Source organism: Silene latifolia, chromosome Y, assembly GCF_048544455.1.
Source record: "Silene latifolia isolate original U9 population chromosome Y, ASM4854445v1, whole genome shotgun sequence".
In the NCBI taxonomy this organism is placed as follows: Eukaryota; Viridiplantae; Streptophyta; class Magnoliopsida; order Caryophyllales; family Caryophyllaceae; genus Silene; species Silene latifolia.
This window is the reverse complement of record NC_133538.1, coordinates 408,548,919-408,559,474: the sequence shown is the minus strand read 5'-3', so window position 1 is coordinate 408,559,474 and position 10,556 is coordinate 408,548,919. Positions and strand designations below refer to the sequence as shown.

Sequence of the window (10,556 nt, the reverse complement as noted above, 5' to 3'; positions counted from 1 at the left end):
ATAAAGATAGATCTAAGAGGATATTAGCATAAAGTTAATATTCTTATGTTAATAAGAATCTTAACAAGTTCAAAAGTATTGAACATGAAGAACTTGAATCCACATGCTTCCGCTGCGAAATTAATTCATTGCGATATGATGTATTACCATTCTTAAAACTCGTATACTTGGAGTATAACGAGATGTTACAAATTGAATATTTGAGATAAGTCTCTATATCGCCACATAGTTCATTAGTTAGTACTCACGAAGTACTAAGGATATGAAGCTAAGCATTTAGAAATGAGATGGTTTTGTGTGCAAAGAGTTACACAAAAACCATATTCTAAACACGTAAGGATGATTGGAGAACCATCTTGGCTATATTTTTTAAGGAGGATATCTGCTAGAAACGTCCTAGGCAGTTGAACAATGAGATATATACAACGGAAACTGAATACATCTGCAATAATAAGATATGCAAGAAGGAAGGGATGATATTAGGATTCGGTTTTTTGAATTGGAGGAACTATGGTAGTTCGTTCCAATAACCGAAGGTCCTATCCCTACTCACTGTGAGGACAGTGGGAGCTATCCTAAGGCAAGAGAGCCTATGTCTAGATTGGATCTAGACACGTACTCAAGGGTTTTATAATAAAGATTATACATAACAAAGGGAAAAAGTATATAGTAAGGTTAGGAAACTGCAAGGTGTTGCTAAAACTTGCTAAGCAAGGCCTTTTCATAGGCTAATCATGATAAGTCATGCCATTTCAATTGAGATGAGATGTATAGTTATATACAATATTAAGTATGGATTATAGATTATGTAGTAATTGATATGGTATCAATTTTACATATGTGATAATGCACTCATCGTTTGAGTTTTATTCAAAACTCTTTTCTTATAATACTTTGTTTTCAAAATAGGTTGGCGAGACAATATTGAACCCTATTAAAGTGAACTGGATTAACACAGTATTCACCCCTAGTCACTTATATGAGGTGACGTCTCCTAGTGACTAGAATGTGAGTCGATTGATGGCAAGTTCAAGTGCCATAGGGTCATAAGAGATGACTAGTCGATCACATAAGCAGACTGTATGGGACACTCTGTCGGGCAGTGACCGCTTATAGAGTTATGGAAATTTTATATAACCTGGTCGTGGCAAGAGCTACTATAGTATTCTTTTGAGTCAATTCCTTGACTAGAGACTGTTCACCCAAGTTGGCACCGTTTCTGAGTGACTTTAAATTATGCTCTACGACTTTTGTAAATGAGTTCAAATGGGCATCTTTTGGGTCATGATGAGCTGTGGCTAGACAAAGGGAATAGTGTGATAGGAATTGTCCACCCCCTTGTCAGGGTTATTTTGAATCTCAGGGCCACTCGAGGAATAGTGAACTGAAAATGCATGGCCACGCTTGGAAAGTATCTACGGTAGATAATTCCGGTCAGTCAGTTACTTTCCAGATCGAGGAAACCACTCTTGATATGATCACTTGCAAGAACGACCTGCAAGACACCTTGCATTGAGTAGGAGATTATAATAGGACAAGAGAATTGGTGACGCACACTTGTCTCGAACAAGTGGGAGATTGTTGGAGTAAGTGTCCTCAACAATAGTGCGATCACATGTTTAAATCTCATGAAGAATACGTAAGGGATGATTCAAATATATAGTCAACAGATCAACATTAATCGGTAATGATTGGCTAATTAGAGTTTGACATTACTGTCGTTTGACGGTGGTGATCAGTTGATCCCTTAAGGTCACACCTATAAAACAATTCCCTTAATAGATTAATTATTTAATTGTATAATGATACAGATTAATTAATTCCTTAAAATTGAAAAATTTGTATTGTGAGTAAGAATAAGTATCTTATTGTAATTTGATTAAATAAGATTTATTTTAGTAATTAAAAGATTTCATTACTAAAATTCATTATTGTTTGTGAAAGAATTAAATTAAGAATGATTGATTAATTATAATTGCAAAATATTGTGAATTATATTTATATGACCCATTTTATTAATTGTAATCATGTATTACTAGTTAATTTGTCACAAGTAATTTATTTGTTATAAAATGATATTTAAGGGGTTAAATATGCATTGAAATATCTATGGGCATGGTGTGTGACACATGACCTACCTAATTACAAATGACAAATTGACAAACATAAAATGGATGTACATTTTATGTATGGACCGAAAAATAGAGGGTTTTTGGAGTTAGTGGGTGTTCTATTTTAATTGTTAAAACGAAACACACTGAGTACCTATTGCTAAGCCTTACACAACTATGATTTAGAGAAGAGAAAAAGCAAAAGGGTGAAGGCCATGCATTGGCCTTCTTGACCCCCAAACCGGCTCCCCTCTTTTATGTAGAGAAAACATTTTTCTCTTAATCAATTATTCACATATTCACATTATCACTTCATCTCTCTAAAATAGTTTTAGAAACTTTGATTAATTGTTCATCTAAAGTCTAATATCACATAATATTATTACTAGTGTAGTAATACAAATATTATTAGAATCTTTAAGGACAACTAATATATTAATCTAGTTAATTAGTATATTAATATTAAGGGTTATTGTCTTGGTGCAACTAAGAGGAGAGTTTCTAATATGGAGCTTGGTTTTGGAGGACCAGCCTTTTACTATTTGCTCAAGATCTACAAGAGAAGGAGTCTCTTGTGGTGCCCTATTTCGAACCATGCAACAATGTAAGGAGAACTGTTTTTATTCTTAATCTTCTTATTTTGTATAATTTCATTTTGCATTCAACTAGATCCAAGAGAGAAATTAATGAGTAATTTATAAAATATATTAAATAAGTTTAATAGGGGCTTTAGAAACTTTCAATTGGCATTAAGAGCTTTGATGTTGCATGCATATCATTTTTATTGTTTTTTATGAGTTATTTGATAACAAAATAAAAAATAAAATTTGTGATTTATAAGCATAACGCCACGAAATTTTTTTGCATGTAATATATTCTGGTTCTAAAATATTTTTAGGTCATATTGATGATTTATGGATGATTATTGCTTATTTTAATGATTTTTAGTGAAATAATTGCATTTTAATGAATAAAATGACATTTTTAACTAAAAATAGTTAAACTTTGATTCTGACCATCAAATTTTAGTATGACCTCACATGCATATTTTACTTATTTTATGTTAAATTTCGTATTAATTTGATTAATATTGCATGATTTATGATTTTTATGTGATAAAAATGCTATAAATGGAGGTTGAATGACTAAAATTAGTTAGACTTCATAACAGGCCACGAAATTTTAATATGTTATCACAGGCATATTTTACAAATTGTATGTAAAATTTAAGATAATTGTGATTTATTATGCAAGATTTATAATATTAGTGGTTAAAATGATATACATAGTGACTATTTTTAGCAAAAATAGCTAAAATGAATTTTATGGCATGAAATTTTTCTCTAATGTTGTATATATGATATGAACATCATATCTAAAGTTGCATAATTAATTTTGATTGATTTGGTATGTTTATTGATTTTTATGTGATAAAATCAATAAAAGGGCAAATTTATTAGTCATAAAATTAATTCGAAATTTTTGGTTTAAATTTTGCCATTTCTAGGTTCTGAAAATTATTTAAGAATGTTCAAAATTTGGATTTTGATTTTTCCATAATTTTTATGTTTAATTTGGAATTAAAGGATAAAAGTTATGTTTTATACGATTTATTTATGAAATAAATTATTAATATTTTTGAGCAAATTTTATTGAGTTTTTGGAATCTTGATAATATTCCAGAATTTGCAAAAATGTTATTTCGAATTTTTTTCAAATTTTATGATTTATTGGGAATTATTTCATAATTGTTATGATTAAGAGAAGTTTAATAAGCAATAATAGAAAACCAAGTTGAATTATTGTCAAAAATTGAGTGAAGACTAATTTTTGAGTCCTAAAAAGGTTAGGATAATTAAATTGGGCTTAAATTTAATTTAAGTATTGACTTGTGATTTTAATAAGTTATTATCACGCATTTCCATAAAACCGGATTATATATGATATAAGGTTTAAATAGGGCGATTTGGCACTTAATTTGGCATGTTAGATCATATAATAATGCTGTATATTTCATTGATGAATGTCATATTTTATTTATGTAATTTTGAATTATGTAATTTTATCCTAGTATGGCCTTAGTTTTAATCGGTATTACCCGTAATGTAAGGGATTACCGATTCGGTAGTAATTTAATGTGATCTCGTATAACTTTTATTTTTACTAGTTTTTATATTACAAATTTATAATAGAAATAGCTATTTATTTTATTGTATTTGTTATTCCGGAGTTCCTTCAAGATGGTGCCATTCGGAAGGTGTTTCGACAAGACGGAGTTCTCTTGGAAGGCGTGCCATATGAAGATTCTAGGGACCAAAGGAGTTGGTTTCCGAATTTGTAATAGATTATTAGATTTTCCTTTTTAGGAAACGTCATACTAGGAAATTTATTTATTGCTTTGCATTTTTCTTTATATATACACGCATTGCCAAATCGCCATTAACATCACATGCATTTTTATATATTTATATCGTCTTTTCGACTGTGTCGATTATAATTATCGTTAGTTAACTAATATAGTTCACATAAAAGTGATAGATAATAAATCGACAAGACTTCTCACATATTTAAAATTGAGATTAGCCTTCCCAAATAGTGGGACCCATGAATCCCTTTGACATTTGGGGTAGATTCGGTTTCCCGGGGTACTTTCATTTTTCATTGGCTAAGTGGGGTAATAACAAGTTATTACACGCGAAATTTGGTTGGACTCAACGGGACATGAAGACTAGTCTTATGTTCCGGGGCTAGAGATGAACTTAAGGTAATTTCATCGACCGAGAGTTCTAATTGTAGAATCGGTTAAAGAGTTAACCCACCGAGTTATATTAATGAGGGATGTATCAGTTTCCCCGTGCCCGAGTTAATATGGATTTGGATCTCAGAATCATTTGTTTAATTGGGTGGAGGTCATTATATAAATGCTAAAACATACTAAAATGTTTTCATATAGTAATGATGAATGTTTCTTTTCCCACTATTTCGTTGTTTTATGCTGTTCTTTATCATTTCTCCTATTAATATACGATATCATTCGATTATAACACGAGTCTCCGCTAAACCACCATTACTAATGACAAGTATAATCTCTTTCTAAAATCCTCAAATAATCCGTTTAAATAGGGTATGGACTAGTTCCATAGGAATCGTTCTATTCCATAGAACTCCATAGGAGTTGTCCTATGTCATATAAGATTAGTATCTTAAATTCCTAACATGCCTATATATGATTTCTTGTGAAGAAAAGTGAATGGAAGTAATGATTAGTCAAAATATGTTTTGATAATATCTTTTATGCATCCACGGTTCAAAAATCTTATTGCTCAACCTAAACAGTTGTCATCAAGTACTTAAGTTATTAAGAACATGACAATGTTAAATTGGTAAATTGATTTGTTAGAAAATTTGATTAAACCAAATACCACAATAGAGTTAACCCTTGTGAAGGATTAACTAAGAATTTATATGAAGAGAAGTCTTCATCAAGTAGAAGTTCTTGAAGTTAGTGGGAGCAATAAGAAGTAAGTACCTATCCTAATCGTTAAGGATAGAACTAGGATCGATAGAGAAAATGTTAGACACTAAAATAGATACAAACTCCAATAAGTAAAGATCAAGGAAGTTGGTCGTGTGACTCCAACATATTCCTTCCTGAATATCTATGACATTGACATTGTATTCTTGCCAACTACCACATCATGAGTATTTGATACAAATTTGTGAATCATGTTAGAAATTGCCACATTTCATGATTATGAAATATGGTAAAAGGATGTCATAACTACCTTTCTAAATGGGTATTTAAAGGAGGATGTGTTCATAACACAATCCGAGGGTTTTGTAAATCCTTAGAATCCTAACATTGAATATGTGACACCCTCATTTATCGCGGAAAAGTAAACACGTAATTCTCGAATAAAACTGCATGGATATGTTTGTAATAGGTTCATTTGGGTAAAAACCTGTAATTTTTAAAACCTGAACCTGTTATAAAGATATCCAAATTGGAAGGTTTCAAACATACAAGGTCTAACTAGAAGTTTCATAACATAACCATCGCTAAAGTCGCGAATAGCAAATTATACAACCAAATGTAAAGAGGGAGACATATGTCCCTAAAATGTATGTGACATAAAAATATTTAAGGGTCACAATATAATAAAGTCAATCTAGGTCCCAAGGTTACTTTGCTCGCTAGCTTGTCCATGTACCCCATATATGCATCACCTACCTGTCATTCACATTTTATACAAATACGAAAGCCACAGTCAGTGGGGAGTAACTCCGAGTTCTCCCAGCCACAAAATGTCATAATTAATATAACATGTAAACATAAGAATATGAATATGAATAACACATAGCCTTAGCATATAAATGCTAGACAATCGTGCTTATCATGTGAACAACAATATAACAACACATAGTCCTAGCATGTGAATACTAGACCGACTCATACTACACTATCATGTGAATCATATAACAAACGGTAATCCAAACTTTATCAATTGTAACCGGCTTGCATCTCACCTATTACAATTCATAAAATCACCATACAAGAAAGGACAATATATCAAAGACAGGCATAAGTTCTTAGCACGGTCAATAGTCACTTTGTAACTCGAGTCTATACCACGAGGTAAGGAAGGTAATCGAACCGGTATCCTGGCTCAGAGGTTCTATAAAAACATGGCCAAGACACAACACAACCCTAGTCCTAAATCTGCGCAGACCTAGACATGCGGATACACACCACCGCACCCAAGACCCACAATTTTATAAAACCATGTGAGTACCCTAAGGAGTCCACCAAAGGGTTGGCTAGTACTTAAGCTGACCACTTACTCTCAAAATAAGTAACGAGGTCATGCCCCAACTTGGATATAAACCCACCAAGTCAGGAACACAAAGGCTATTGAGCAGTGAACATACACTCGTCAAAGACTATAAAGACCTATCTATGATGAAGGCCGAAATACTCACCTAGGACCTAAATAAAACCAATCTAGGTCCAAGCTTGAATACATTAGCCCACACCACACAAGACAAGTAGGACACCCAATTAACCATAAGAGAGGCAAAGAGTCCAAACTTGCACACTCATATGATCATACACACCCTAGTATATGAAAGGTTACGCAAGAGCATATTCAGCTGACAATCCAACAAAATCTCCAATATCAATAATAATCCAAATTCCAGCTAACCATTAATCTCATAATTCATGAGAACAAGCTAAAATGGCAACAAGACAAGAAGACTGAAGTATAAGGCAACCAATTCATCCAACAACCAACATGTGAAATGATAGTCACAAATATTAAGGCATCAACGTAAAACATCCAATAACAAATCTCACCTCAAAGACAAACCCTCGACCCGAGTCCCGCGACGGGTCATCGGTCAAATCGAGGCTGACCGGTTTAAACCTAGTTTGACCAAACTCGTTCGGTCAATCTGGCCCAGCTCAGAGTCTTGGCCTACTTTGGCCCAAATCACAAATTTTATCGCAATATTATTCTCATGCTATTTCCAATTTCTATCATGTGAGAAACGAAAGTAAAACATTATCAATCACCTAAACACTTATCAAACAGCAAACACAACATCAACTACTAATGTGACATTAATTCGTCGAGTAACTCGGAATAGTTACCTTACGCTAGCAAAGAGACAAGTAATAACTTGAGAAAGCTTATAAAACCCAAAATTACTCTTCATCTTCAACCACATATGAGGCACCTAAAATAATTATGTGAAAGGACGATATTAACGAATTATCTTTATATAAAAATATGAGACGGAAATTAATTTAATTATATTTTAAATAAACCAAACTAGCGTCAAAACAATTTATAGATACAGCCCAAACTCGCGACTTAGCCAGGCCTCTGCCTAGGCCACGGCCAGGCTACAGCAGGCCACGGCCAGGCTACAGCAGGCCACGACCAGGCCGCTGCTAGGCCAACCTTATAATAGTCACTCTCGTCCCAATAATTAATTCAATCTCAACTCTCTACCCCATCTCTCTCATTACTCCGTCCTACTCATTACTCCGCCTCATAATATAATACTCCATAGTAACCAGATTTCCATCTCAATTTCAATATCGATATTGTCAAATATTCCATTAAAGGAATTGGTCAACATTTAGAGTATAACTCTAAGCTACTCACCCGTATGTCAAGGTCAAAGAGAACGATAATGAAAATACAATACTTAAATTACAATCCGAAAATCTAGTTCATCATACCCTTTCGATTAAAAGTCTGGTCAACCATCGACAAATTCTAACAGGGATTCCAAAAACAAGTATACCATTTTCTAGTAGTAAAATTTACCAAAGTCCCCTTTCTTGTTTTCTTACGTTATACTTGCAAAATCAATCCACATACAAATTGTCTCACAACCAGGCCATCCTTCGCTAATATCCCAAACTCTCGTGCTAACCAAAGCAGCTATTTTTAACCCGTCTCACAACTAATTAACTTAACAATAGGAAATATAATAGCTAGTATTATAAATAATTCGAGTAACCTATCACCGTTACCTTTAACTCTCGAATTCCCGAGTAAAAACGTCCAAAGCACGAGCCTTTCTTCAGTCTTCAACTAAAAAGGAGGAAAAACGAGTTAATTAAGACAAGAAATCGAGTTGTCATTTAAGACGGTATTTTCGAACTTCTACAAAATAGAAGATTTCTTACCTTAAAAGAACGAGGAAAGGACGAGGAAGCTAATGGTACAAAAATAATGGAGTTTGGTTGAGAAATAAGGGAGAGATCTTGGTTTTGAAGGGACGAAAAATGGCGATGTACGGAGTCGCTTGCTTGTGTTTCGTTGTTGTTGCTCTTGTTTCACGCAGGAAAGACAAAAGAAGAAGAGGAAAGAAGGGATAAGAAGGGGTGCATGAGAAAATGAGGGAGCAGCTAGCTAACTAGCTATTTATTATACGTACGTTTCTTCATCGTTAAGAAATTTCGTTAGTTTTTAAAACCGTCTCGAGTTAATAAAATTGGTTTTAATAAAAGTTTCAGTAATAAAACGGAGTCAATAATAAATAAATTTAATGAGTGAAAATATAATAAACTCAGCCAGCTAACGGAAATAATAGGAATTCGATTCGAATCGGAGTTATTAACGATTTTTACTAAATTAGCGGAGTTTAACGAAATTTGATAACTTAGCAAAATAACTCAAAATAGCTAATTGGATGACTTTTCCTAAATCCGTTTTGAATCCACTAAGGGCCGACTTTCATAAAGGACTCGTAAAAGGAACATAATTTATTAACGATTATTAAAATTTAACGTAACGAATTATGATAAAATTAATTAATTAGCTGAGAAAATAAATATATAGATCGTTAACCAACGTAATTAAATACAAAGTAGCAATTAAAATAATTTTATCCAACTTAATAAAATACGGGGTGTTACAATCACCCCATCTTTTTAAAAAGTTTCGTCCTCGAAACTTGAAAGTAGAAATGAAAGGTTATAAAAATAAAACTGAAATTGGAATCGGTAACCAAAACATTTTAAAGGTTATTTATCGTAAGAATCAAAATTCTTTCAAAAGTTTCAAATAAAATTTTTTCCGAGAACAGGACTCTCATCGGAGGAACGGAAGTGTTCTCGTTACGTATTCAAGAACATCTCATTCCAAATCAAAGATAAGGTCAAAAGGCAAATCATTTGTATAAATCAAAAATCAAAATACCTTCAAAAACATTAATGAAGAGTTTTCAAAAATATAAGTCTCATTCATGGAACGGAATTGCTCTTGTCGTGCACACAAGAACGCTAACTTTCCAAGTCAGAGACAAATTTAAAACAAAAACTATTCGCCGACAAGCGTAGAACAAGTTATCAAACGTTTCCAATAACTAGTTCTATCATCCGATCAACGTCAAAATCAAAGAAAAAGGCAATCCACTCAAATTTTCTTTTGCGAAAGACAAAATAGAAATGAAGGTTTCACCTTTAAACTAAAAGGGGAGTTAAATTCCTGAAATATAATATTAAACTTTGACAAAGGCATCATGATTAGATCAAAGTGAATAGAAATTGGATAAAATTTACAAAAATCTCATGTTTAGCAACTCAAAACCATGATAAAGAAGTCTATACTCAAAGAACAATTAGAGAATTAAATCGAATTTTCATTTTCCAAATCTTTACAAGTAGGGAAAATTTTGTAATAGTAACATAAATTTTTAACAACGAACCAAAAATGGTAGCTTGAAATATTTAGAAATTGTGCGAAATGAAAAGTAAGTTAGACATCATGGATACAAGTCTGCTAAGAGGGTTCAAGCTTAACCAACAAAAGAGGTATGATGAACTTCCTAGGGATAAGAATTGAAGTCAAATTTACAAGGATGTCAAAGATAGAGTTTCACAAGATACGAGTGTCAAACTTAAAGGAGGAGCAAGATGAAGCGAGG

General features: G+C 32.7%; 1 long non-coding RNA gene across 1 annotated transcript; it reads right to left on the bottom strand.

Moving 5' to 3' along the window:
* Nucleotides 1–7,806: 7,806 nt before the first annotated feature.
* LOC141626892 (uncharacterized) lies at nt 7,807–8,877 on the bottom strand. The gene is made up of 3 exons (XR_012536461.1): nt 8,815–8,877; nt 8,659–8,719; nt 7,807–7,850 (listed from the first exon to the last, which is right to left on the bottom strand). It is a non-coding gene; the product is annotated as an uncharacterized LOC141626892 (long non-coding RNA).
* Nucleotides 8,878–10,556: the final 1,679 nt, after the last annotated feature.